Source organism: Crinia signifera, chromosome 5 (genome assembly GCF_055691185.1).
Source record: "Crinia signifera chromosome 5, ASM5569118v1, whole genome shotgun sequence".
Taxonomy (NCBI): domain Eukaryota; kingdom Metazoa; phylum Chordata; class Amphibia; order Anura; family Myobatrachidae; genus Crinia; species Crinia signifera.
Window position 1 is genome coordinate 214087370 of NC_139221.1, and position 27371 is coordinate 214114740.

The following is a 27371-nucleotide window of genomic DNA, read 5'->3' on the forward strand; positions in this document are numbered from 1 at the left end:
TGATCACGGCTGTCGATCCCTGCCGACAGCCGTGATCCAGGCCCGTTTGTGGTCAGATCGACCGCATAACGACAGGCGGGATTCAATGTCCCGCCTGCCGATGGGCACAAAGGGGGCTTGGCCACGAAAACGGCCGTGGATTCTGCGTCCCGGATAACGACAATCCACGGCCATTATCGGTAGAACGGGCCCGACAGCTTCTGAAGTCGGGCCCGTTCTGCCGTGATCCCGCATCAATGCTGTCGTTAATGACAGCATTGAATAGGGAGCCGCTGCTATTTCCCACGTCGGAAATAGCGGCAGAAGATTGCATACCCCCCTAAATACACTAATGATACAAAAAGCTACCCTCTTAAATATAAAACATACTAGAGTCCATAACTGCTAGTGTCACGTCAGGGATGGTTAACAAACTATTGCACTTGAGTTTTCATGGAATCCAGAAAACTTTGGAAACCCATGTCACTAAGCAAAGACTACAGACTGCAAGAGGAAATACTAATGTTCAATTTCCACACATATCCACATGTTTTAATTGTCATATTTTGACATCATTGGGTAAGAGTTTCGTTTTGTGAGCCAAATATTTTCCGGTATATACAATTAACTTGCAGTGTTACGTGTGAGAGCAAAGTTGTGTCATCTGATTAGACAGCTTATTACATGAAAACACTAAATCTGGGTACATAGTGGGCGATATATCGTTAACTATATGGACAATATTTTGAATGATACCATGTGCATATAATCCAGTCTATACCTTCAATATTGCCAATGATGCATGCGGCCGCAGGTCGTTTATGACCCCCCTCCCCCCCCCCCCCCCGTCATGTGCACATGCAGCTCAATATGACAATATCGTCAACGACTGCATGTACGGAGCAGGGGGGTTGTTAACGTCACCAGCCAATATTGTGAACAATATCGTTGACTGTGTATACACTATATCGTTCTCCCTCGATATAGTAAACTAGTGTGTACCCAACTGATTTACAGGAAGCTGGTGTTTGGGGGTAGTAACCGACTGTTTCATGGGATTAGCCACAAAAAATGTGTGCCTAGGCAAAAAAACTCAGGCATGCACAAGTGTTTTAGGGGTGGGCGCATGATGCTCGATAAGCCTGTTTACATGGCAGCCGCAGTAAATCCAGGGCTACAGGACACTGGGAAAATCATTAGATGGTGAGCGGCTTGGTTTTGTAAATATTTGCCGGGCTGCAAAAAAGATTCACTAGCCATGCATATCTATTGGCAAGGTGGGATTTAACTCTGGCAGCGCGGAGTACACCTGACCGCTGTGATCAGATCTGAATAAGGCCCTATACTAGTGTGCATATTACACATAAGCAGGATACACTGCAATAAGTTATATTTTAACAAAACTGGTGAAATATGTAGGGAGAATTGGCTGGCTGTGACTTTAAGTAAAATAATAATAATAATAATAATAATAATAATAACAACAACAACAATTATTTTATTTTAAACACAGGTCTTTCATCATAATCTATTCATCTATTGTGAAATTTGCAGCTTTGTGAGTCAACCAAATGCCACCAGCATGACCGTCCACCCACTCCTGCATGCCGCATTTCCCCGCGTGCATGCATATGGATATTCTGCATGAACATCCATTTGCAACTTGCGTGTGGGGAGAAGATCATTCGATGGTTGCCGACCATCAAAGGATTTCTACAGCGCTCTCAGACACCTCTCACCGCTGGGCAATCCCATGGGGGCGACAACGGCCCACAACCCCACGCCCCTCACCCTCTGTGCCATGTGCGAGCGGCCGGCGAATAATCAATTTGCCGTGCCTGCTTGCACCACAAAAATAATGTAAATGTTTATGAGCATGCGCAATATTTTAACATCGCTCACAGTTGCTATTTCACAACAGTGAATGAGAAACAGAATGGCCCCCATAGTTCAATTTTCCTTCTAAAGATTTGTCTATAAATGAATGAATAAATAAATAAATAAATAAATAATAGACATTTCATTGCACACTAAAACATGAGAAGTTGAACAGACAAAATAATTCTTTCTAGTCATGAAATACAAAGTTGATGCCATGCTGATAAGTGCAGAGTGGTGAAGACGAGCATTTGCTTAGCTTCCCTGTACTGCAGATTTACATTTCCTCATACTGACAAGGAATTCCATCAGGCAAACATTATGTTAAGAGTTTACCTTCTGCCCCACATCACAGAGATGCCTTTGAAAGAGGCAGATATAAACTTGACAGTGCACGCACTCCAGAATACAAATAGCTAAGGGATTTGCAAGACTTTTTTCTCCCCTCTATGCTATCAGTGAGAAGAAACTTCCCTAGCAATAATTCTGCTTGCAGTAAGTGCAGCAGCCACTTCAGCTGGCCAAAGACGAAAGCTGCCTAATCTTGTTCAGTTGAACTGAATTGTTCAATAAGGTTTTTAAGAGGATGTGTAGAGAGGCTGCGCCAAGCCAAATTATTGACAGAAACATACTGCCCGCCATGGCAACAAGTGGGAGCCTATTGCAAAAATGTAAGCAAACAGCCCACTTCTCCGGCAGTATGTGCCAAAGGATTTCGACAGCCAAACACAAGACAACTGTTACTGCTTGTCCAGGTTTTTCAACAGACAGCTTCAGAGGCAAAAGCAACATCCGATCTGCAAAAATGTTCTTCCTAGATGAATGCCTTACAGTTTAGGAAAGATATTCCCTATGGGAGGTTTTTTAGATTTTTTTTTAATTGAGCCCCAGTTCTCCAGCAGTTACAGTATATGCAAATCCAAGTCCTCTAAAAATGTATATATTCTTTAAAAAGAAGTACACACTAAGAGCAGAAACAAACTCAGAGTACAGATTGGTATACACCACTGAAACAAAACTGTCCCGCAAGTGTTGACCAAGGTTTAACAATTTAATTTAATAGAGCCAATTGGTGTCTTCTAAAATAGTTTATATTTCACAAAACAATAAGGGCCAGATGTACTAATCTTGAAAAGTGATAAAATGGAGAGTGATAAACCACCAGCCAATCAGCTCCTTACTGCCATGTCACGGGTTGTGTTTGAAAAATTACAGGTAGGAGCTGATTGGCTGGTGGTTTATCACTATTTAAGGCTTAGTACATCTCGCTCTAATGGAGAATAGCTGCAAGAAAACTGTCATGAAAATATAAATGTTAAAAATGTGACTTTGTTTCCGATGTTTTATGGATCTTTTTATCAAGCCCCTGTTTTATAAAATGATGCATTAATAGCAATTTCTCCAAAACGTTATGTATTCCCACTCTGTGCTACATTAGCCTGCAAATGGCTCATTAGCACTACAGCTTGTAGTCCTAATTATTATCAATGGAGACTACAGTCTGACCCACTATGTACAAACTGGAGTTTGGTCCTATTGGCTTACGTTGTCCTCAGATGACGTAAGCCGCATTATGCCTATGGAGGCATTCTTGCAGAAGGACCTTACATTCCCTCTCCTGCAGTGTCTGTCTGGCATGTGCATCGTCAGAATCACCAGTTGTCTTTTACAGATGTGAAAGACTCTGGGTCCTGCAATATGACGGGAGTGTTACTTGCAGGGACATTCATTATATCTACTGCTGTCCCTACGAGTTCCATCGAGAACATAGCAGGATGGACTGCTGATAATTGTGGCACTTCCACAATTATTAATACACAAGCGTCTTAGAACGGTAAATAGATGTAATTTAAAAAAATCATTTGTTCACACATATGCACTAAATTAAAAGTAAATGCATAAAAATTAACTTGTATATTAACAAAGTCTTGTGATGTATTGTTATCATGTTATGATGGATTTCCAACCTACTCTAACACTGGCTGCATGCATTAGCACATGAAAAATAGGTCATGTTGATAACATGTTAAATGTCGTATTCAAGTTGTATTAAATATAGTTGGGTATGAGCCCGTGAGCTAACAATTAATGCTATTTTCAATTAGATTATGTGTTAGCAACTTGAAACTGCAGTTCCAGTGTCCTTAAGATATATCATGGAAAGTATAGGAAAGCAGGAACCAAGGGCATGCAAAGTTATTGAGACTGCTTATTTTTAAATTGTGCTAGTTGGTCAGCAATGAATGAAGTATATAAAGTTGAATGAAGTATATAAAGTATATGAAGTATATGTGGAAAACGGTGTTCCCAATGCAGAATTGGCAAAGGGTTGTTAGTTATATACAGTGCCACCCTGGAAGCAATAAGTAAGTAGGCATGTAGCAGGCATGCATGTACATTATACTATGACATACCATTCTCATGAACAGTTAGGAACCATTAATGTCTAGACCATAATAATACATAATACTCACAAAAACATGGAGAACCAGCGTGTCTCACTGTACGAGTTTATTCTTTCAATGACATGTCCTACTTGTGCAGATATTCAGCACTTTCTCAGGATCTCCCTCTTCCTGGCTCTCGTAGGAACACAGCTTCCCCCAATAGAAGTTGAGTGCTTGGTACCATGCTAAATTTAACAAGCTCATTAGTATTCCTGTGGAGTTCCTGCAAGTGAACTCTCCTCATTGAACAATCCTTCCCTGTTTTAGGGGTCAGCCGGCTACAGTTAAATCAAACTAGTGTCACATTGTCACAACTGTCTGTCGCAAAGGAGAGGTTCATTATTTTGGCTTATGCTATATAAATAATCGCTTTGTATTCTTTTTATTATTATTTTTTAAGAGGTTAACGCTGACAGTTTTGAGAGGTCAACAGCAACTTCAACAAGGCAAACTTGACATGGAGTTTCTGGGAAGCAGGGAGCAGCAGCCATTAACTTTAGCTCAAGTTGTGCTCGCAGATTGCCAGTAGAGGGGCTGTACAGGAATGCATATAGCATATTATCATACAGAGGAAGGGGAATCTATTCTTTGCCAAATTTGCGACTGCACAGAGACTGCTCATTCACCTCTCCCCAGCCAGAGAGCTGCTCAGCTCAATTCACCCCACACAAAGGCTGAAGACCAGACCTCAATGGACCGAGTGAAACATGTTCAAAACTAGGCTCTCTATTGTGACTGAATTTCTTAACATCTTTTCAAATAGCGGAGAATGCCTTGAGGCTAAAGGAAGAAACAGGCTAATGGTGAATTGGGAATACTGAGCAAATTTCAGAGCCCTTTCCTCCTAGCTTTTGAGGTTGAAAGCAAGCTCTTTCCTTTCAAGTTTCAAAGTCCTTTTTCCTCCCGCAGTGTCACAGAAGGATTTGAAAAGAAGGTAATTGTGCTCACACTCTCCCTGATCAGAGCTTACGTCCTATTTCTGGTATTTCGAAATACTTCTTGCAATAATGGTGCGTGGAGCTCAATCCCTTAGCCGTCCTGTACTCTGCAATTGCTCATTAAATGAACAATTGCTGGTATAAAATGCCTTTTATGTTCAAGGTCTGGATATAAGATAAGCATTCCAGTACTCTAAATTTGGTTTACTAAGGAAACTCGTCTCCATCATTAAATCACATCCACTGAAGTCAGTGTGTGAGTCTATCCCAGAAAAGTAGCAGGTTCCAGCCATTCACTGCATTTGTCACAGTGTACTAACAGAAGCGGACACGTTTACCTCCGAGGAGCACTGTTCATGCAGTATGTTCCAGAACCACTGTAGTGACAAATGTCCCCCTTTTTTTTTTTACATCTTGTAGAGCGATAAAGTACTAATCAATCAGCTCCTGTCATTTTAGCAGGTTGTTTGGAAATGACAGTTAGGAGCAAATTGGTTTGTACTTTATCTTTCTCTCTCTCCACTTTAGCTCTTTCCAAAGTTTGATACCTCTCCCCCAAAATTCCATCTCCTAATTATTTATATGGACAGTGGTTCAATTCACTTTCAAATGAAGAAAAAGATGGATCAGGTGGTCTCCTGCTCGGTGATTCCTACACATACCTTATATCCCTGCTCCATTTCTAGCACTCAACTACAGCACTACTAAATCACACGGCAAACTCGTTTCTAATGCAATGTGCATGAGATTTATTTGGACATTTATTTGGACATACAGGCCATACAGTCACATGCTGCATGTGCAATATATCTCAGAGCAAACATGAGCCAGTATATATCTCAGTTGCTGCTCCATGATGGGTGTAACTGCGTGGGAATTGCACATTTGTATGAAGCATCCTGAGAACAAGAAGCATTACTTGAAACCTAGTCATGAGTACCCATTTTCAGTCGCATATTCCACATCTAGCATGGCGCCGGCATAAGCGGTTCAATTGTATAAATGTGAGTAATTTAGAATAATAGGTGTATAGTCGTATAAAGTGTAGGCATTCAAGAAGTACATCTCAGCCTGGCCGGACGAAGGGCAAATTAGATTGAGATGCTGTACAGTGCAGTTATTGCCGTGCTGATTCATTCGGGTGAATGGACTCACTGGCAGTTGAATTTCCCCCTTTGTCTAACTTGTTTAAATGGTTATGCCAAATTGAAGCTTAATTCTTTAGGACTTGAGCACAAGATGCAATATAGCATTTAGTAGGTCAAATGGTAAAGTTTTGCTTCTGTTACCATATGATAACAGTTAAAGTAAAAAATAAAACCATCTTTAATGGAAGCACTATAGTGATTGAGGTCTCGGCTTAAATGTCGTATTTTTAAAATTTATCAACATATTCATCTGTTCTCTTTGAAATGAGGAGTCCTTTCCATAGTACACATCTGGCTTTCATAAATTCAGAGTGCACACCTCAGGTCCTTATAATGCCATGTTTTCTGAGATTCCTCAAACTGATAACAAGTCACAGACTTTTCAGCCATAAAATACTATGGTTTAACTGTATGGTTCCACTTTGACATAAAAAAAGAAAAAAACTGAAGGAAAATACATTTGGCATTTCTTGCCATAAGTAAAGGGATTCCTTTACCCAGAATGAAGAACATTCTGTTAATACAGATATTTAGCTAATCACAACATCACAGATAAAGCTAAACACACACAGCAGCATACCAACTACCATATGTATAACACAATTAAGTGATGCATAAATAGATATTATATAACCTTCACATGCATCCCTCTGCACACCAGATGATTCGCAAAGTTTTCAAAGTGGTACCTACAGGGCTTAGCCTTCTCTCACTGAGCTCCTCCTGCTTCATTTACTTTTCTCACAGAGGAGTTTCTTCAAACCACCCTCCCAACAAACCACCCAACAGACATAGTGCTTCGTATATGAGTCACACACAGTTCTAGTTGCATCACTAAAATGTATTTTTTACAAAAACAGCCTCAATGAGCCTGGCATGGCAAGAGGGTCTGTTTGGCATGACTACAACATTAATAACAAATGTTGAAGTGATGACATCAGAACTCACTTATATGTAGTGTCACTGTCAGAAGGAATTGGATATTATAGTATTTATGAAGTGTACCAAAACACATAAATTTTTCACCAGTGTGCCTCAATTGTCCAGCCAGCATACTTCAAGATGAATAACTGATGCCAACTCAAACTTAAGGTGAACCTTAAGTAGGCTGCATCTGCACATTGTGTTTTAGTTGGATGAATTTGAACAGGATCCTGTTTAGTAGGGTGCAGATTCTTATGTCTACACATTGCGTTTTAGCAGGATCCAGCAGGCTTGTGTATTTATGCTCATGAGTATGCATCCTGCTAAACAGCTCCTGTTCAACTGAATCCTGCTAAAAAATGTGAAGACACAGCCATAGATTGAAATGTGCAGGCTTCCTCCTGTCAAACTCCTTCACCCTGTCAGCCCAACTCCTTCCTTCTGCCTGCCCAACTCATTCACACTGCCTGCCCAACTCCTTCCCTCTGCCTGTCCAACTCCTTGCCTCTGCCAGTCCATCTTCTTGCCTCTGTGTGCCCAACTCCTTCCCTCTGCCTGTCCAACTCCTTCCCTCTGCCAGTCCAACTCCTGTACCAGCTTCAACCACATTTGCATACATAGAGGTGGTTCTAAAAGTGTATTTTATTTTTACCGGTATCTATTTTTTGCTATGAATGCAGCTGTTTGTTCGTAAGAAATTACCTGCACCTTTCTACAGATATTTCATTAAAAAAAGTTATGCATCTACTTGTGTTTTATAAGCAATCAATACCATTGGTAACATGACAAATAGACAATTGGTCTAAAGTAAATAATAATACAAATGATACATAAAATATAACTGTTTTGCTTATTGTTAAGTATTTACTCAGAATCAAAGCTCTTCACAGCCTGGGGAAGCCACTAGTGAAGTACAATAGGAAAGTTGTTATATTTCTCAAAATAATTAATTACTGGACTCTTAACTTTGATACTAAATAGAATGCCTTCATTTCATTGCAGCTAATATTATATTCCTTTTTTTTCAGCAATTTGCATTTTGGTTTTATGTAAGAATTTTACAAAGCTTTTTATAAAGAAAGCTAGTTATCGTTATAGAAAGCAGCTAATTAAGCACATCAAAAGGGGAAACCCCAAGTATAACTAAACAACACAAGAAGAAATAAATATGTCCCATTGGAGACACAACATGCCATTTTTGTCTATGTATTTGTTCTTATCATTAAGTAACAGTTTGAGTCATCTTACAGGGTATTTAATACCTAAGGGGAAATGGATGACAGTCTAAGCCCTTCTGCGTCTAACTCTGACAGTGTGGTAATAACCACTGCTGGACAGAGAGGGTTAACACCGGGGAGGCTGTTGGATTTACCTGCTCAAGCTGCTTAAACCAGATAATTAGCTCTGCAGTAAGCAGTTTAACTACAACAGTGAAGCGTGAAAACCCTTTTAAATACAGATATTAGTTCATCTCAATAATATTCTTTGTGACTTACATAGTTCCAAACTGTCCCTAATATCCAGGGACAGTCCCAGTATTAAACATTTGCACTAAACATTTCCAATATTTTTATATAGCGGATGCTTGAACAGGTAGGTGGTGGTGGTTGGCATCATAGTAACACAAACCATTTTCGCTTTTTTACTCTGTTGGCTTTTTTATGGATGGCATGTTTATTTCTAAATATATTTTATATTGTTCTTTTCATTTGGTAATATACTGGACAAATGTGTTATCCATTTTTATTAGAACTGTATTGGGGAAAACGTTCAAGAAACTTCAGTTGTGATTACTGTGTTTTGTCACAGAGTTCACATTACTTGGCACAATGCAGCTGTACCACAAATTATGTGCCTACTTGTTTTTGTTTGCAAACAATGTGTCCTCCGAAATTATGTTTTGTGGCTAATTTGAAATGTGAAGTTGTTAAAAGACACCACATTGCTTAATTTGAATGTTACCATACCCGAAACAACTTTTCACTTTGCATTTACATTTGCAAGATAGACAACCTTATAAGCTATTTCACACAAAGAAATAATATGCAACATCCTTCAGTAGACTTAAATTGGCCATATACTGAACGATTATAGCTCAGATCAAATCAATACAGCTAACATTGAGTGTCTGTTGTTGTAGAAGATACAACTTAGTCGTGACTAGGGTGCACCAGGAGACTGTGATTAATTAGATATGTAACACTATCTGGGTGCAACTGAATCAGTATACTGAACACAACTTTGCATTGACTAAAGCTGTGGCTGCTACATAGTAGCATTTTGTATACATAAAATACATATACAACCTCAATTTCCCAGCATCTCTTTTCTTCCAGACACATCGGGCGCACAGTTTGGCTGTGGGAGTGAGTCATGCTGCTGGCGGATGAGGTTTAGGTGTGGGGAGGAAGGAGGGGAAGTAAACCATTGGAATGCCACTGAATGTTACACTGGCAATCCAGCAAAATGGCTAACCCAGCATTGTGCTGGAACCAATGGTGCCAGGTTATCGGTAATGAACCTGTAGCCACCCCTCTTGGCACACCAGATAGCGCGAGAATCTTTTGGCAGAAAAAAGATGCTTGACTTAGCAGAGCTGCACGGGACCTGACTGCACACTCTTGCGCTGCATGGTGTACTGAAGCCGGATATATAAAGACACGTCTGTGGAATCTGATCACTGAGATCCAGCTGTCAGTATTCTGACTTTTGGAATACTGACCACATCCTTTTAACTCAAACCCCAATTGGCTCTCTAGGATAAATATTTTGGGACAAAATATGTCTCTGCTTAATCGAAGTATTCTTCCTATGGTGGCACTAGTCTCCAGAACATAATACTGTACAGAGTATACGTCTATATTTCATAGTAAATCTTTTTGTTCCTCCCATTGCATCCCTGGAATGTACTTCCTTTGTGAATACCTCAATGTGAAGTAATTGCATACTGTATATAGTGATCACACTAATTTATGCTCTCTTGCAAGTTTGGATCAAACTATTATCTAAACTAAACCTATCATTTTACTAAATATTTTATGGCAGAAAGCTATAAGCACAAAAACAATCCTCTCTCAACTTCATACACACTTCTAGCTCATACATGCATTTTGGCAATATTATCAAAGAATGCCAACATCAGTATCATAAAATTATAATACTGGGAATATTCAGTCTCTGAGCAGGATGGAGCATGTCACTTCTTTTCGGATCTTATAAATTAGAAGGTGAAGGTGTAAGAATGCTGACTCCGCTACACATAGTATTCAGACATTTAACTTGGCACACATAGTAGGAAAGAGTGTTTCTACAGTCAGGAAAACAAAGCAGTCAAAAATAAAGCATCCAGGTATAAACCATATAGAGAATTCTATCTGACCATTGTGATGGGGTGTACATTTTACAATCAGAGCAGCTGGACAGCATTCTTTACTTGCCTTTCAAGAAGATTTGAAGGCACCAGCCTGGGGGGGGGGGGGGGGGGGCAATATATATATCCCCCGGCCCAGCCCTCTCTTGGGCAATGGCTCCTAGAATCATGGGACCCTGGGCAGTTACCCAGTATACCTATACATTAAGATGGCCCTCATTCTGCTCTGTTCTAATTGCAGTGATGCACTGTTATTGTGCCATTACACTCATAGTGTGACCTTCAGGATAAAGGTTTCAAAGAAAGAATTTGAAAGTTTTATATTATATTTGCACTTAGGGCCAGATGTACTAAGCTTAAAAAGAGGGTTACAGTACCAGCCAATCAGCTCCTAGTTGTCATGTCACAGTCTGGGTTTGAATAATGACAGGTAGGAGTTGATTGGCTGGTGGGTTATCACTCGCTTTTCAATGCTTAGTACAGTACATCACACCCTTAGTGAGTGGAGTCAATGATGTGATACCAAAGTACTAAAGAATTCACAAAGAAGTGCCAAAAGGTGTAAAAAAAAAGTTCTAAACACAAGAAGCATGACATATCAGTTTGGATGCTAAGTCTGCGTCTGAACAATTTGTTCTAAGACCACAAAATAAATCAGACTGTGCATCTGTAGAGCATGTAAACACAGCCTTAATCCAGCATCTGTAACCAAGCATCTTATGAAAGAACAGCTGCAACATGTGTGTGTTGGCACAGACGCTTGGCATGTGCCAGCAGGCAGCTTATTTATTAAATATTTGTGCACGAAGACATTTTTTGTCTCCATATTTCCGCCGGAAGAGCCTGAAGCATATGTGGGTTAAAGCTGTGACACCTGTTAGACTTCAGTTATCAAAACTTAGACACTTACATGATTATTTTTTTTAATTTTTTTTTGTCTATTGTCTATGTCTATTGTAAAGCGCTACGGAATCTGCTGCACTATATAAGAAACTGTAAATAAATAAATGTACACCTTCTAAGTGCTTTGGGCACTTTGCACTCACCATGCTTCAGGCCTGTTGCCTCGCTGCCCTCAGGAAACTATTTGATTCACCCACCACACCATAGGGGATGGTAGGATATGAAATACCGCCTGTCGACACAAGTCGGCTCAAAAAAACTGTGAAAAACTACTAGGAAAAATCACATTTTGCAGTAAAACAGTTACATAGTGAACAGTTCTGATGGAACGATCGTCAGTTCCGCTTTTGATTCCACATTCTACTGTGCTATTCTATCTTCAATTCGTATATGCGGAATTTCTCATCTATGACTAGTGATAGGACAGTGGAAGTCATGTGATTTTGTGGTGTGTGCTATGTTTAGGCTAGTATTGTTAGCACAGGAGGCCAAATCCCACTGGAAGTATGTATGAAATGTAGCAGCCAAAGAAGGATGGAGAATATTTTACAGAACGGTTTAGAAAGTTTCCATATATAGGAACAGGTAAAAGGCATGCACTGTTCATATTAGCAGATTTATACAAATTAACTTTGCAAGAATTCCTTGGCAAAAAACATGATTCCCAAACATTCATGAATCATGGTGCCCTAGAGTATCAGCATGTTTTTCATAGCACCCCAAGGCCAATAGTGTCTTACTGAGAAAATATGCAAAAAATATTAAATTAAGTAAATTGTGCTTATGTGTAATCCTACAGCTGGGTACACACTATGCAATTCACTCCCCAAGTGATGGTATAAACAATATCAGCAGACTTCCCAGGCAAACTATATGGTGCATACACACTGTCCCTTATTCTGGTTCACTCGCAAATGCAAATTCCTTCCAAATGGACAAAACCATGTGCACTGCAGGGGGGCAGATGTAACATTGTAGAGAGATTTAGATTTGGTTGAGTTATTTTATTTCTGTGCAGGGAAAATACTGACTGCTTTATTTTTACACTGCAATATAGATCTCACTTTGAAGTAAAACCCCACCCAAATCTAATTCTCTCTGCACACATTACATCTGTCCCCCCTGCAGTGCACATGGTTTTGTCCATTTGAGAAGGAATTTGCCTTTGCGAGTGAACCAGAATAAGGGCCACTGAACGATAAGCTACTATAAATATAGGTTGAACTAGATGGATGCAAGTCTTTATTCAGCCTCACCTACTATGTAACTATATGCATCGCTCAGTGGCGTCACCTGGCCTCCATGCAGAGGCGTAGCGAGGGCGGTGCCGGTGGAGCACCAGCTCCGGGCGCAGGAAGGTATCATGGCACCGGAGCTGCGCCGGCACCGCCAACTCGCCCGCTCCCCTGCTGCGCCGCCGCCATCTCCCTCGCTGGCTCCCGGCGAGTCCTCGCTGTGGGAGACCGTGACGCGGTGCTATTTAAAATTCACCTCTCCTGCTGGACCGCTAGCCAATAGGCGCTTGCGGACCAGCAGCCAATCAACTGGTGGCTGCTGGACCGCGTGCGCCTATTGGCTAGCGCGGTCTAATGGGAGATGTGAATTTTAAATAGCAGTGCACGTCTCCTAGCCAGGCATCCCAGGCATAGGCGTGCGCATGGGGGGGGGACTAGCCGCAGCCCGGAGCCGCGCGGTGTGTGGGGTGGGGACTAGCCGCACTTCTGACGTCACAGCCAGCTGTCAATCAAAGGGGGCACCTGCTGGGATCCAGCTGCGGGAATGTGCTTGTCCACCTGGCAGAGTGGTGACAGACTCGCCCCAATACCCTAAATCACTTCACCTGAGAAGTAGCTGGTGGGGGATAAGCATTCTGCCCACACTTCTGCCCATAGCCTCACCATGAAGGGGGGAGAAGAGGGAGAGGACACACTGCTGACGCCTTTGCTTCGCACAGGGAGGAGGAGCCGCTGCCATTGTCTGATGAAGGAGAGAAAGTAATGGTGAGCATCCCAGCATCTGTTTGTCTTTGCCCCCCCAACTCTTCCCTCTGTCTATGCTTCCCCTCCATCCATCTGTCAGTCTGTCCCCCAACATGGTACTTTGTCCCCATCTGTCTATGCTCCCCTTGATCCATCCATCTGTGCTCCCCCTCCCCTCGTCCATCTTTCTATCTATGTTCTATCTGTCCATCTTTGCCCCCCCTGTCTATCCTGTGCCGTATAATATGTAATGGGCATTACAGTGTGTCAAATAGTGTGTAATGGGCATCACGGTGTGAGGCGCAACATCTAATGGGCATCACGGTGTGAGGCATAATGTGTAATGGGCATCATGGTGTAAGGCACAATGTGTAATTGGCATCACAGTGTGGGGCGCAGTGTGTAATAGGCATTATGGTGTGTGGCATAATGTATAATGGGCATTATACTATGTAATGTCTGTGTGACGTTTAATAGGCATTACGGTTTGTTATATAGTATGTAATGAGCATCATGTGTGACCTTATGTGTAATTGGCATCACAGCATGTGGCTTTAAGTGCAATGGGCATTACGGTGTGTGGTATAATGTTAGGCCGCATCCCCTTTTTGCAAGAGCCCTTCCTACTACAAATCGGGAAAGGGGGGGGCGCGAAACATGCCCTTGCTCCAGGCACCGTGGCACCTAGCTACACCGCTGCCTCCATGCTAAACCTGCAGTCGTCGACGATACAGGTGAAAATTTGACTGTATGTTCGGATGATGGAGGATATCGTTATCAATATACTGCATGAACACTAGACAAAATGCAGACTACTCCACAATTATATGGTGGTGGAGAGGGCTATGATTCTGTTTGGCAAATCTTTTTATGGTCCGGATTTCTCCGGCGGTGGGTACGACCTTGGTGGTGCGATGCAATGCGCATGGGAACACGCATTGCACCGCACCTCCTGTCATGTACATACAATCTGGGCATTGTACATGTGATTTATTGCTAAAACCGCATGTGAATTGCCAAAATCGCATTTATATCACCCTAGTGCAGGGCTGGGCAATTGCGGCCCTCCAGATGTTGAAGAACTACACATCCCAGGATGCTTTGCATTAGTTTTGCTATGTGGCCATGCTGAAACTGATGCAAGGCATGCTGGGATGTGCAGTTCCTCAACATCTAGAGGGCCGCAATTGCCCAGCCCTGCCCTAGTGTATGGGGTCCTTTACTGTCCAGGATATTCTGAGAACTTGCCAACTTTAAAAATTCCACTTCAGAAAAATTGCGATTAAGCATTTGGTATATTTAATTTAGCCTCTGTTTTCTATAGAATAAATCTTGCGTTAGTATGCTTAGGCTTAAAATCATATTCCAATTGCTTTCGTGTTTCAGAATAATATTGGTAATATTAAATCATATCCAAATGGCCTACATTTTTTTCAGTTGAACAATTATTGGTGCCGCAATGGTCTTGCGATGGTCTCAACTATTTTGGGGGTGGTCTTGAGGCTGCTACTGTGACCCCTGCAAAGTGTCCAGCGCCTTGCTCCCTATGGCCATGTTGCACTGCCATAGGACTACTCAGAAATCAGATAATGGACTGATCTGTGACAGATGCTGTGTTTTTGTTCGCAGCCGCTGGGAATTGGAAAAGTCTTTGGTGGGCAACTCTGTCCAAATCCAGTTGGCAGTGATGTGTGCATATATCTTTGAATCAGGCCCTGAATATATATTTAAAGAAAGCATTAAAGCATTATTCCATATTTAAGTATCCAAAGTTCACAGAGATAAGTTAACTTCATCCCATGGATAAAGTTACCCTTTAATGGCAAACAAATACCTTTCTTATTAACCAAGACCTTTCCGGGGGGGTGGGGGGGGGGGGACATTTTCCTGCTTAAAAAAAAAAAGAAACATCAGAAAACAGCACTTTCTTGGTACAGTACATGAAAAAATATATGTAGGCAATCTTTTATATACAGCATCTACCAAGCTATTACCAGAACACAAACGATGTCTTACAACAGCAATAAATATTTTATCACACAAGTACGCTGCTACAAAAGACAGACTGATTAACATTTCTTTGCTGAAGATGTGCAGCATATCAGAAAAAGGGAAAAAAAGGAATCTACATTTAAATGGGAAGACACAATAAAGTGTTGCACAAAAGCATCCACAGACATTCACTTTAGAAAAAAGTCACAGGTGAAAAGGCTGATTTATGTAGTCTTTAAAAAGGTAGTGTGTTACTTGTTGTGGCAGACCTTATATTGTACTTGCATGCTCACCTCACATCAATGAGGCACAGAGGATGGCAACTACTGTATTAAGTAAATTACTAAACAAAGTGTTAATTACCACATACAGTTCAAGGACAAACAGCTGGCCTGTGTGCTGTGCATACTGTATATGTAAAAGAGAAAGTGCAACTTTATTATTTATTTACAGATTCTTAGCGCAGCTGATTACGATGCACTGTACAATAGTAAACAGAGATAAAACATGCTGGGTAACAACAGACAGACATGGAGGTAAGAGGGCCCTTCTGCAAGCTTACAATCTATAGGGACATAGGAAGGAAACACAAGGACAAACACCAGTAATAGCATAGCAGTCCCACCAAGTTGCAAGTCCAGAAGAAAAGCTGTATATTGCATAAGTGCCTCAGAGGGTTATGAGTGTGGAATTTAAATATGATAGGCTTGCCCGAAGAGGTGAGTTTTCAGGGAAAGGTTTGGAAGCTAGTGGAGAGTCTTATTGTGCGTGGAAGGGCATTCCATAGGGTGGGAGCAGCCCAATGAAAGTCCTGTAATAGTGAATGGAAGCTAGTGATCCGTGCACAAGACAGATGCAGATCCTGTGAAGAGCGGAGTGATCGAATTGGGAGATATTTTGAGCTGAATAAAGAGATAGATGCTGGTGTAGTATAGTTAATAGATTTATATGTGGGTAGAAGTATTTTATATTGAATACATTAGAATATGGGCAACCAATGGAGGGACTGGCACAGCAGATCAGCAGACGATGAGCATGTAGCTGGGAAGATCAGCCTAGCAGCAGCATTTAGAATGGATTGCAGTGCCGAGAGTCTGTTTTTGGGAAGACCAGTTAGGAGACTATTGCAATAGTCAATGCGGGATATAATGAGTGCATGGATAAGAGATTTAGTAGTGTCTTGTGTGAGATAGGGTCGTATTTTGGATATGTTTTTTTTAAAAGCATGTAACATGACTTGGAGACAGATTGAATGTGGTGAACAAAGGACAGTTCAGTGTCGAGGATGACCCCTAGGCTGCGAGCTTGTGGGGTAGGGTAGGTTGTCGAGTTGTTAACAGTTTTGGAGATAATAGGATGGTAACTGTTCTTGGCTGGTGGGAATATAATTAATTCCATTTTGGAAATATTGAATTTGAGGTGGCAAGAAGACAACAAAGATGAGATGGCAGAGAGGCATTCAGAGACTCGGTCCAAAACCACTGGTGACAACTTTGAGGTTACATTTGAGTATTGTCCACATAGAGCAGGGCCCTCCTACCTTTTGACTGTCTGTAAATACCCTGTTTGTTGTATCACTGTCTCCTTTGTAAAGTGCAACAGAATATGCTGCGCTATAAAGGAAACGGTTAATAAATAAATAAATAATACAAGTGATACTGAAATTTGAAACAGAGGATTAGTTTGCCAAGAGATGAGGTATAGATTGAGAAAAGCAGAGGACCTAAAACTGAGCCTTGTGGAACTCCGGCTGACAGAGGTAGTGAAGAGGAAGTAGTCATAGAAGCGAACACTGAAATCTGTTTATTTTACATATATCAGCATTTTATTTCATAGCCTCTTTCTCTTCCTCTGTAGTTAACACAGTCTGCTTTTTAATCTCCATAGCACGGGTCTCACATGAGGGGCACTACAACTGTGGGCATAATGTAAGGGGCAGTACAACTGTGGGCATAGTGTAAGGAGAACTAAAATTGTGGGTTTACTGTGTAACAAGCACTACAATTGGACTTTCCTCATGAGACCACACCCCCTTAATTTTTTTCAGGCAAATGCCTTCAGCACATGGAAAAGGACTCCAGTGCTAAAGGTATATATGTTTACCAAAACACTGGCCTTGGGCCAGCCCTGCATTTAACTGTGTTTTATCCTCAGGGTTCAAATCACACAAGTTATCTGCTCTTTCTGTGCAATTGCCTGTCTCACTTTCTATCATCTCACATAAGCAAGCCCAATTGAGTATCATTATTGTTTTATGTATCATTTGATTGTATATTTGGTTTGCTTAATGCACTGTGGACCAGTAGCGTATAGCTGCCATATCCATACTGCTGTAACTGCACTTACAAAAAGGTATCAATAATTTGCCTTAGCTTAAAAAGGCTGGCTATCACAGGTCACCTTGTGAGGCCAAGAATTGTGCGCCCTGGTACGCAGACCTGGGCCTTGCCACTCCCATGAAAATGGAGGGAGAAACATGCTCATTTCCAGAAACGCCAGCCGTCCCCACCCCTGTCTATCAGGCAGAGGCAGTGATTCGGTCTTTCCTCCAGAATTTTTTTTTAATTACTCAACCTTACCAACAATGCCCTCAATACCCCCATTTTAACATCTCAGACCTAGGGCCATATGTATCAAGCTTCAAAAGTGATAAAATGAAGAGTGATAAACAACCAGCCAATCAGCTCCTACCTGACATGTCACAGGCTGGATTTGAAAAATGAAAGGTAGGATCTCATTGGCTGGTTGTTTATCACTCACCATTATATCACTTTTGAAGCTTGATACATCTGGCCCCTAATCTCAAAAAAAATTTCCCTCATCTCCTTAGATTAACATGTGACCATCACCTGAACTCAGGAATCGACCAGTAATTCCTAAAGGCTTCTATCCGTGCCACTACAAACTTATGGAATTCCCGGTACTTGTGTAATATCTGGGCACCCGATATATCGCATTGCATGCCACTAATTAAGGCGATTGGACCCGATTTTGAACCATATGATGCCACTCCACTATCAACGCCAAACCGAAGCGTGGCGAGCCCGCGAGGGGCGGCGGTACGCGTCCTCCGACCTTTTCATACCCACACTATCCACGTCGGCGTGGAGTTAATTTTATATAGTGTGGCGAGCCACCGAGCCCGAAGCGTGGCAAACGCAGCGAGCCCCGCGAGGGGAAGCGGAATATACGTGAAGTAATACGCATCCCCTCACCACGCTTCGGGCTCGGTGGCTCACTGCGCTCACCACACTATGTAAAATCAACTCCACGCCGACGTGGATAGTGGGGGTATGAAAAGGTCGGAGGACGCGTACCGCCGCCCCTCGCAGGCTTGCTTCGCTCGCCACGCTTCGGGTTGGCATTGATAGTGGGGTGGCGTTAACAATGGGGGCCATTTAACATAGTAATTACCCATCAGGGTGGGTCTACAATGAAAAATCAGGTCTGGGGGGGGGCATTTAACATAGGAATCAGGCATCTGGGTGCCTGTACAATTAAAAATTGGGTCCAATCGAATCGCATCGCATGTGATATGATTGTATGCAATGCGATGCGACACGATTTTTTACCCTGCGATGAAAAAATCGGACACCCAGATATTACACAAGTACCAAATTCCCTAGCATGCCTAATCAGGCTCTACCATAGACTTCAAGTCTATAATCAATATCTGAAAAACCATGTTTTTATTAACGTTTACCCTAGTCCTTCTCTTATTAAGCCATCTTTGATGGCACCAAATCCTGTGGGTTTTTTTTGCCATGCTGGTACTAATAGGGCCTACACACAGTAATATACAGGCATTTTCTAAGCACTCTCACAGAGAGCTTGCTATCGTTATGGCCCCTACATGTGGAGCGATGTAGGGGCCATAACGATAGCAATGTGCGGTCATGCGCACTGGATATTAATCGGTATGGGCCAGTGCTCTCAGACAGATCGCTAGCACACATCGCTGACATAGCGCTGTGTGCTGAGCGATCATGCTGAAGTGTTCTAATAGATATAGCGTCGCCCAGAATGCTACGATTGTAGGCCTCTTTATACCAGTGTCCTTTGCTGATGCAGATATATTTATGTACACTGTATTTGCCCTCTATTGTAATCAACTTAAAGTCACTGTTTTGCATATACATTTATGGGTGCTGTTGATCCCTTGTGGCGCTATATAAATAAAGGTTATTAATAATAATAATAATAATAATAATAATAAAAATACTCTCTCACAATTACCTCTTACTGAAAGTGCTTTAATCCTTTGTGTGCCAAGTAACTTTGTCAAAATAGGTGTGAAAATTGGCACACAAATGGGTACTTGTGTACTAGCATGGCGCCTACGATATTTGGTCGCACAACTTTTAATCGCATCGCATGGCATACACCCGATGCACTGCGATGTGATTTAAAATTGTATAAGCCCCCTATACAATGTTAAATTGTATAAGCATCCTAATGGGGGCTTACAATGTTAAATGCACCCCCACGCCACCCCCACTATGAACGTGACACCGAAGCGTGGCGAGCGCAGCGAGCCCACGAGGGGCAGCGGTACGCGTCCTCCGACCGTTTCATAACCCCACTTTCCACGTCGGCATGGAGTTGATCTTATATAGTGTGGCGAGCACAGCGAGTCACTGAGCCCGAATCATGGCGAGCGCAGCAAGCCCCGCGAGGGGATGCGTAATACCTGTGAAGTAATGCACGTCCCCACGCTTCGGGGTCGGTGGCTCACTGCGCTCATCACACTATATAAGATCAACTCCACGCCGACTTGGATAGTGGGGTTATGAAAAGGTCGGAGGACGCGTACCGCCGCTGCGCTCGCCACGCTTCGGGTTCACGTTCATAGTGGGGGTGGCGTGGGGGTGCATTTAACATTGTAAGCCCCCATTAGGGTGCTTATACAATTTAACATTGCATCGCATCGCATTGTATGGCATTGTATGCCATATACAATGGTATACAATTTTAAATTGTATACCATCGGGTGCCAATCGCGTCGCATCGCATACCATCGCATGCCTTAAGGTCTGCGATGCGATGGGTGCCGTGATAGTACACAAGTACCCACAAATGTTTTTATTCATCATAATGACCTGTAATGTTTACCTTATATAGGAAATATAATCTTTTTTTTTTTACACATTTTTCATTATTACAAACGTGAGCGACGCGGTATTTTTAGCAGATTTTTTGCACATCTCTCACAGAGGAGGGGTAATGTTATTGTTGCCAACAGTAGTTCTACAAAGTAATCAAGTCTTTCACATGTTGCTTCTTCATCCTATAGATAACAAGACTCATTTACAGGCAAGGTGATTTTTTTCAATTATTATTATTAGTATTATTGTCATTATGTATTAACAATTATTTCCATTGTGCACTATATTATTATTATTATTATTGTGACATTTTATTTATCCATTAGAATGTAAGCTCTCACAAGCAGGGCCCTCTTCACTCGTGCTTTTCCTTCTCTTACTTAAATCATTATTGATGGCACCAAATCCTGTGATTTTCTGCCACACTGAAACTCAGGGCCTGATTCTGGTTGACGAAGATCGCAGCTTACCGAGTCCCAGAATGGCCGCCCCGCTAATGATTTCTTCCAGTGGAGACTGACTTATATTTGCAGGCTCCGGGAGGAAAACTGGGTGGGCGGCTGATGTCATGTCACTGCACATGCGTATAATCGGCTGCACCAACAGTCTATGGAGCTAATACACAAGGGACCGATCCAACATGAATCAGGACCTTAGTTGGTTGGAATGAAACAAACAGTAATATGGGAAAGCAATACTAACCATTGTGAAGATTACTTTTTACACTGCATATTAGTAATTGATCTAATCTCTGTAACCTACTAAATTTAAATCTGTCTGTCACATGACGCTAACTTTAGTTATTTATTTACTTGTTAGATAAGTATATTGAAATATCCATTGGGTCCCAAAAGATGTGAGTTTAGTTATTTTTCTCCAATAGTCTTTTATCAGACTATGAAAATATCAAATACTCAGTGAAACTTAATAAAAGCTAATTATTTTATCATTATATTTCCTCAATAAAGAAGACATGTGCTGTATGGACCAATAAAGAGTCGGAGAATGTAAAAACAACATTGGGGGAGGAGGTTGGAAGTTATTGTAAGATTAAACAGCAGGAACTACTTATTCACTGGCATTCCACAAAGGCTTGTGAAGGATACAGAGAGAAGGAAGGAAGAGCTAATGAAGAGGAGATCACCCATCTATTTATATGGATATTGCCTAATACATTAACTGTGGTAACATAAGCCACATTCCTTGCATTTCAAGGCCAATTTGAATAGGGTAATTGAAGAGTTACACAATGAATACTTACACCAAAGTGAGACTAGAGAAAGAAAGTTTGTAAATACTCTGTTTTTGTTACTACTCATATAAAAGAACAAAGATAAATATATTCAATGTACATTGGGATGACAAATATAGGTGCTATTTTAATATATATATTGTATTGCCTTTTTTCCTCTAAATCCCCTTGCAAACGGCCAGCGATCAAAAATAGGATTTATTGCAGGACAGCCTCACACATGTACTAGACACATGTGCAGTCTATCGATAATCGTCCGGCTTGCGAATTCGCTATATCAAGTCTGAATCAGGCCCAAACTGTATGTCCAGACTGTGAGTGCCATATTATAACGGCCCTAATTGTGTGGAGTTTGTATAATCTACTCATGCTTGCGTGAGTTTCCTCTGGGTAATCCAGTTTCCACCGGTTAATTTGGTTTCCTCCACCTAGGAACAAAATTAACCTTAGTGTAAATATATGTGTGTGTGAGTGTGTGTATGTGTCTGTGTATACATGTGGTAGGGAATATAAAATATAAGTTACACTGGGGCATGGACTGATGCCAAATATATATATATATATATATATATATATATATATATATATATATAACCAGTTGAGTAACAAAAATGATTATATGCAAATATATTTCCACTGTTTCTACTTTGTGACTCTGCGCTCTTCCAAGAGAAACTTTGTAGCCCTAAAAAGTGCCTTTCCAAAATCCTTCAATCAATCTTCATCCGTAATTGCTTTACTGGCTTATCACGAGGATAGACTCATTTGCATTATCTGTTATCTATAGATACTCATCCCGTCTATAAACAGAGTTATCAATCCCATTCAGAGGCCAGCCCACAAATTGAAGTTTTCTCTAGAGGGAATCAGCAATAAACAAGCCTGCGGCAATCTCTTTTGACAGTCAGTGGCAGCCCTTAGGAAGTAACTCTGCTTATGATTAATAGTTCTGCTCTGGTTTGCATCAAACTTTTCCTTTTACAGCTCCTGTTCCATCGAACTGGAATTCTGCAGATGTTCTCATTTTCCATTCAAGATGCAATCACTCCACACTATTCTTAGGTGTATCTGATTCAATTTATATGCTGAATTCATGGTAAGCATAAAAAATCCCTCCATCCCTCCCTCCTCTCTGTGTTATTTCAGTTATTGTATATATTTTCTGGACAGCCCTGGAAAATCTGTGTTTACCAATTGCTAATTATTACATGCAGATAGCGCAGAGTCTTAAAGATTTTGCAGAATTTATTAACTATTTTACCAAACAATACCAAAAAGTTTTAAATCTCTATATCCACAATTAGCTTTTTCGGGGCCAATTCAATTAGTCACGAGAGAGAAGAGTTGCCATTGCAATGGCGAGGAAATGGTGGCAAAGACACCTCTTCCCACCATGATTGTGGGCAAGATGTGGATTTTTGAAAATAAAATATTCAATTAAACATAAACAACCACTGTCTCTCTACTTAAGAAGGAAATTATAATCTACTTTATATTGTCAGGCTGATGTACTGATCAAGGACAGCGGCCACACTAACATTTGTAATAGTGTGAAGAATCAAGACACACTCAACCAATTAAAAGAGATTACCAACCATCTCATTACCAGTTCATATTTGAAGGTGCATATGTAGCTTTGATGTGTTCTGCAGAAGACACATTTGCACCAATACCCCTTACTATACTTGACTAACACTTGTACGCACCCTCCATCCTCTGTTATATATCCCATAATAACGATGACCCAGACAAAACTGGGTCGCAGTAATCTGCAAGTCTAGGTGAGATCATGCCGCAAGGAGTGAAAAGAGGTGTCATTGCCAGCGTTTTTAATGATGTGGATTCTTTGTTGGCCGGCAGCAGAAGCATACGCACCAACACCCCACTGTACTCACCCAATGCCTGCTGAATCTAAAGATTCATAAAGGTGAAATTCCACCAAATTTACACAGGGAAAGAATTGTAGAATTTTTTGATTCACAAGAGAGTGGACAAAAAAATATGCTTACATCTAATTGTACAGTTCACCAGTACTTCATCTCTCAGAGCATGGCTACAAAGACAAACAAGCTAAAGGTGCATACACACTGGGTGATGATGGGGAAAATCGATGGGCTGGAAATCACTCAGTACATACACAATGAGCAATTTTCTCTGGTCTAAGCGATTTTCCAGGGATGGATGGCTTATAGAAAGCCATCCATCCAGTCGCTCATCTGCTGGTAGTACCAGCAGATGAACGGCAGTAGACGGTGTTGTTGCGGGAGAGTGCATCATCGCTCACCGCTGGGCTGTACACACTGGGCGGATTTTGAGCTGAAACCAGCTCAAACGAAAAAACTGAGCTGCTTTCAGCTCAAAATCGCCCAGTGTTTATGGACCTTAAGTTGCAGTAATGTACACTAGGGATTCACCCCTTCATTTATATTCCTTTGTTTCATAAACTTTGCTACACACTTCAAATTCAGCTGTTACAGGATTTGAGAAGGAGACATCACAGCTGCCTTAAATTCAATTGTCATATACATGGATTACATTTCTTATAATAAAGATTCTGGGTCACTTTGTAAACTATAATCCATTAACAGTGATTTTGAACGAGCTTTCATACATTTCTTGTAAACTGGCGCCAAGCTGTCACATCTGCAAAACCTCCTGGATATCACCCCTATTCACAGCTATTGATTTTGTGATTTTAATTGATTTAATTGCAATGAGCTGTGCACACAGTTATACCTACAGTATGTGGCTAGGATTTGCAAGCAATTGTTAAGGTCACCTCTTTTGTTATGGTAAAATCAGGGCCATATGCTTCTACTTTGTTGCCATCCCTCCATATCCCACAAGCATAACAACATTTTATGCCTTTATCTAGCCATCATCCTGAGCAAATTTTCCCTATTGAGGTGTAAAGCTTGATAATATGGCATTAGCTTTCTCTAATTGGTAAAAGGTGACAATCAACTACAGATGAAAAATGTCTTAAAAAAAAACACAAAACAATCATAGCATGGGAAATGCCGATGTTTACATATTGAAAATAAATCTTATTGTCCCACACACATACACATTTATTTACAATTTTGGTACTTGTTTCCTAGCAGGGCGCCCAATTTCAGTACGTACGGTACCGTACTGAAATCGCATCGCATGTTGTTATAGTGGCATGCGATGCGATTTCAGTACCGCTCCCGCCCCCTGTCAGATTCTCTCAGAAATCATTCTGTGATTTCAAGTGATTTTTTGACAGTACTGGAAGAACCCCTCAGAGCTGCTGGTTAACTTTTACTGATCTATATAAAGTTTCGCAAATGGCTTTATCGATGAGAATCTTTAGCTTGCCTCAGACGGAGAAGGAGGCTATACAGTTTTTCCAAGAGCATGAACTCCTTCCTCTGGCGCAAAATTGCGCGAATGGGCACGTAATGCGCCTCTCAGTGAAGGAGTCTATGTGGCGGTGCCATGTGAACGTGTGCCGGCTGAAGGTGAGCCTCAGAGCGGCCCACTGGTTTCCAGGGTGCCGCTTATCGTTTGTGACCTTGGTGCGCTTCATTTACTCCTGGGCACAGAAGCTCACCTCCATTGAGTATTGTGGGCAGCAGCTTCACAATTTTAACAAAACTGCGGTCCTGTACAACCGCTGGATGTGGGAGGCTTGCGCCCTGGACAATATGGCGCACAGCGGCGGATCGGTGGACCTGGCCACATTGTGGAGGTAGATGAAACATTATTTGTTAAGCGCAAAAGTGACATCGGACAGATTTTACCACAGCAGTGGATTTTCGGTGGAATATGTAGGGAAACCGGACATTGTTTCCTGAAAATGGTACAGCTTGAACTGGCAGGATACCAACATTTCCAAGTCAATCATCGCTACAATTTCATTGACTCGGCCACAGGGGTTCATACCCAGAATGTGGAGAGATTGTGGGGTGCATGTAAATGGCGCAATAAGCACCAAAGAGGCACAGCGCGACATGAGCTCCAATCCTATTTACAGGAATTCATGTGGAGAAAGACATTGGGAGCTGATGACGCATTCCACCGCATACTCCAAGCACTTAAGCTCCTCCATAAGGATGATTGAGCGTGATTTTATTTCTTGATTTTTAAGCATTAATGTTGTTGTTTTTAAAGTTCATATATTCTTATTATTAGCATTAATTATTGTAATCAATGTTCTTAATTATTTATGCTTCTTCAATGAAATTATTTAAGTAAATTACAGTTATTCTTTAACAGATATTGCAGGTGTGAATGTGTTCCTAAAACACCACCACTATCCATGCCACCCCTAAGCGTGGCGAGTGCAGCGGAACACGTCCTCCGACCTTTTCATACCCCCACTATCCACGTCGGCGTGGAGTTGACTTTATATAGTGTGGGTATGAAAAGGTTTGAGGACGTGTTCCGCACTCTTCGGGGTGGCGTCGATAGTAGAGATGACACAAAAAAAAGGCATAGGTGCTTTCAATAGTAAGCACCCATCACATGTCATACTAAGCACACATCACATCTCATTCAATCACATCTCATAGTAAGCACACATCACATCTCATCGCATGGGTGCCTGCACAATGAAATATCGCATCCAATCGCACCCTGTCTAGGGTGCTCTCCGATCCCATGCGATATTTCATTGTATAAGCACTCCTGTGCACTTAATATGGACATTGCATCGCATCGCACAGCACTATACACGCTGTGCGATCCGATGCGATTTCACTACGGAGAATAGCCCAGTACGCTACATGCGTACTGGGCGCCCTGCCAGGAAACAAGTACCATGATTTTTAAGTTATTTCCTCTATAGGATTTTGGAATGAGTGCTCTCGTTCGAAACATACTGTTAGAAAGTGTGCTACTGATATTTTTGTGCTACTTTACTTGTAACATATAACTTAATATACCATGTACAGTACTACATTAAAGTAGAGTTGTGAACAATTTTTTTTTTTTACTTGTCATTTCAAATTTGCAGTTAGTACATGCAGAGTACCGTCACTATCAATGGTTTAAGCCATGTAAATACTGAACCATTAAACTCCTAACAACATGACAGCCACAGTTAGTATTCAAAGTGCGCGCTATGGTACTGGTTCCACATTTGGGGCCTTATTTTGGTTCATTCTTTCTGACAAAATCCTTCTTAGATGGGCAAAACCATGTGCACTGCAGGTGGGGCAGATGTAACATGTGCAGAGAGAATTAGATTTGGGTGGGGTTTTACTTCAAAGTGAGATCTATATTGCAGTGTAAAAATAAAGCAGTCAGTATTTTCCCTGCACAGAAACAAAATGACTCACCCAAATCTAATTCTCTCTGCACATGTTACATCTGCCCCCCCTGCAGTGCACATGGTTTTGTCCATCTAAGAAGGATTTTGTCAGAAAGAATGAACCAAAATAAGGCCCTTGGAGAGGAATTCCAATGACATCAATACAATTTGAGGAGAG

The 27371-nt window shown here is 41.4% G+C and overlaps 1 protein-coding gene across 4 annotated transcripts in view; it reads right to left on the reverse strand.

The window, feature by feature from the left end:
* The window catches only part of GLI3 (GLI family zinc finger 3), a 192929-nt gene that overhangs the window by 132014 nt on the left and 33544 nt on the right, over positions 1–27371 (reverse strand). The window contains exon 1 of one of the 4 annotated variants that reach the window (XM_083188517.1): positions 4332–4702. The exons of the other annotated variants lie outside the window; for them this stretch is intronic. The gene's annotated coding sequence lies outside the window, so the exon portion shown is untranslated. Of the gene's footprint in view, positions 1–4331; positions 4703–27371 lie in introns of those variants that run through there. 4 annotated transcript variants of the gene reach the window in all.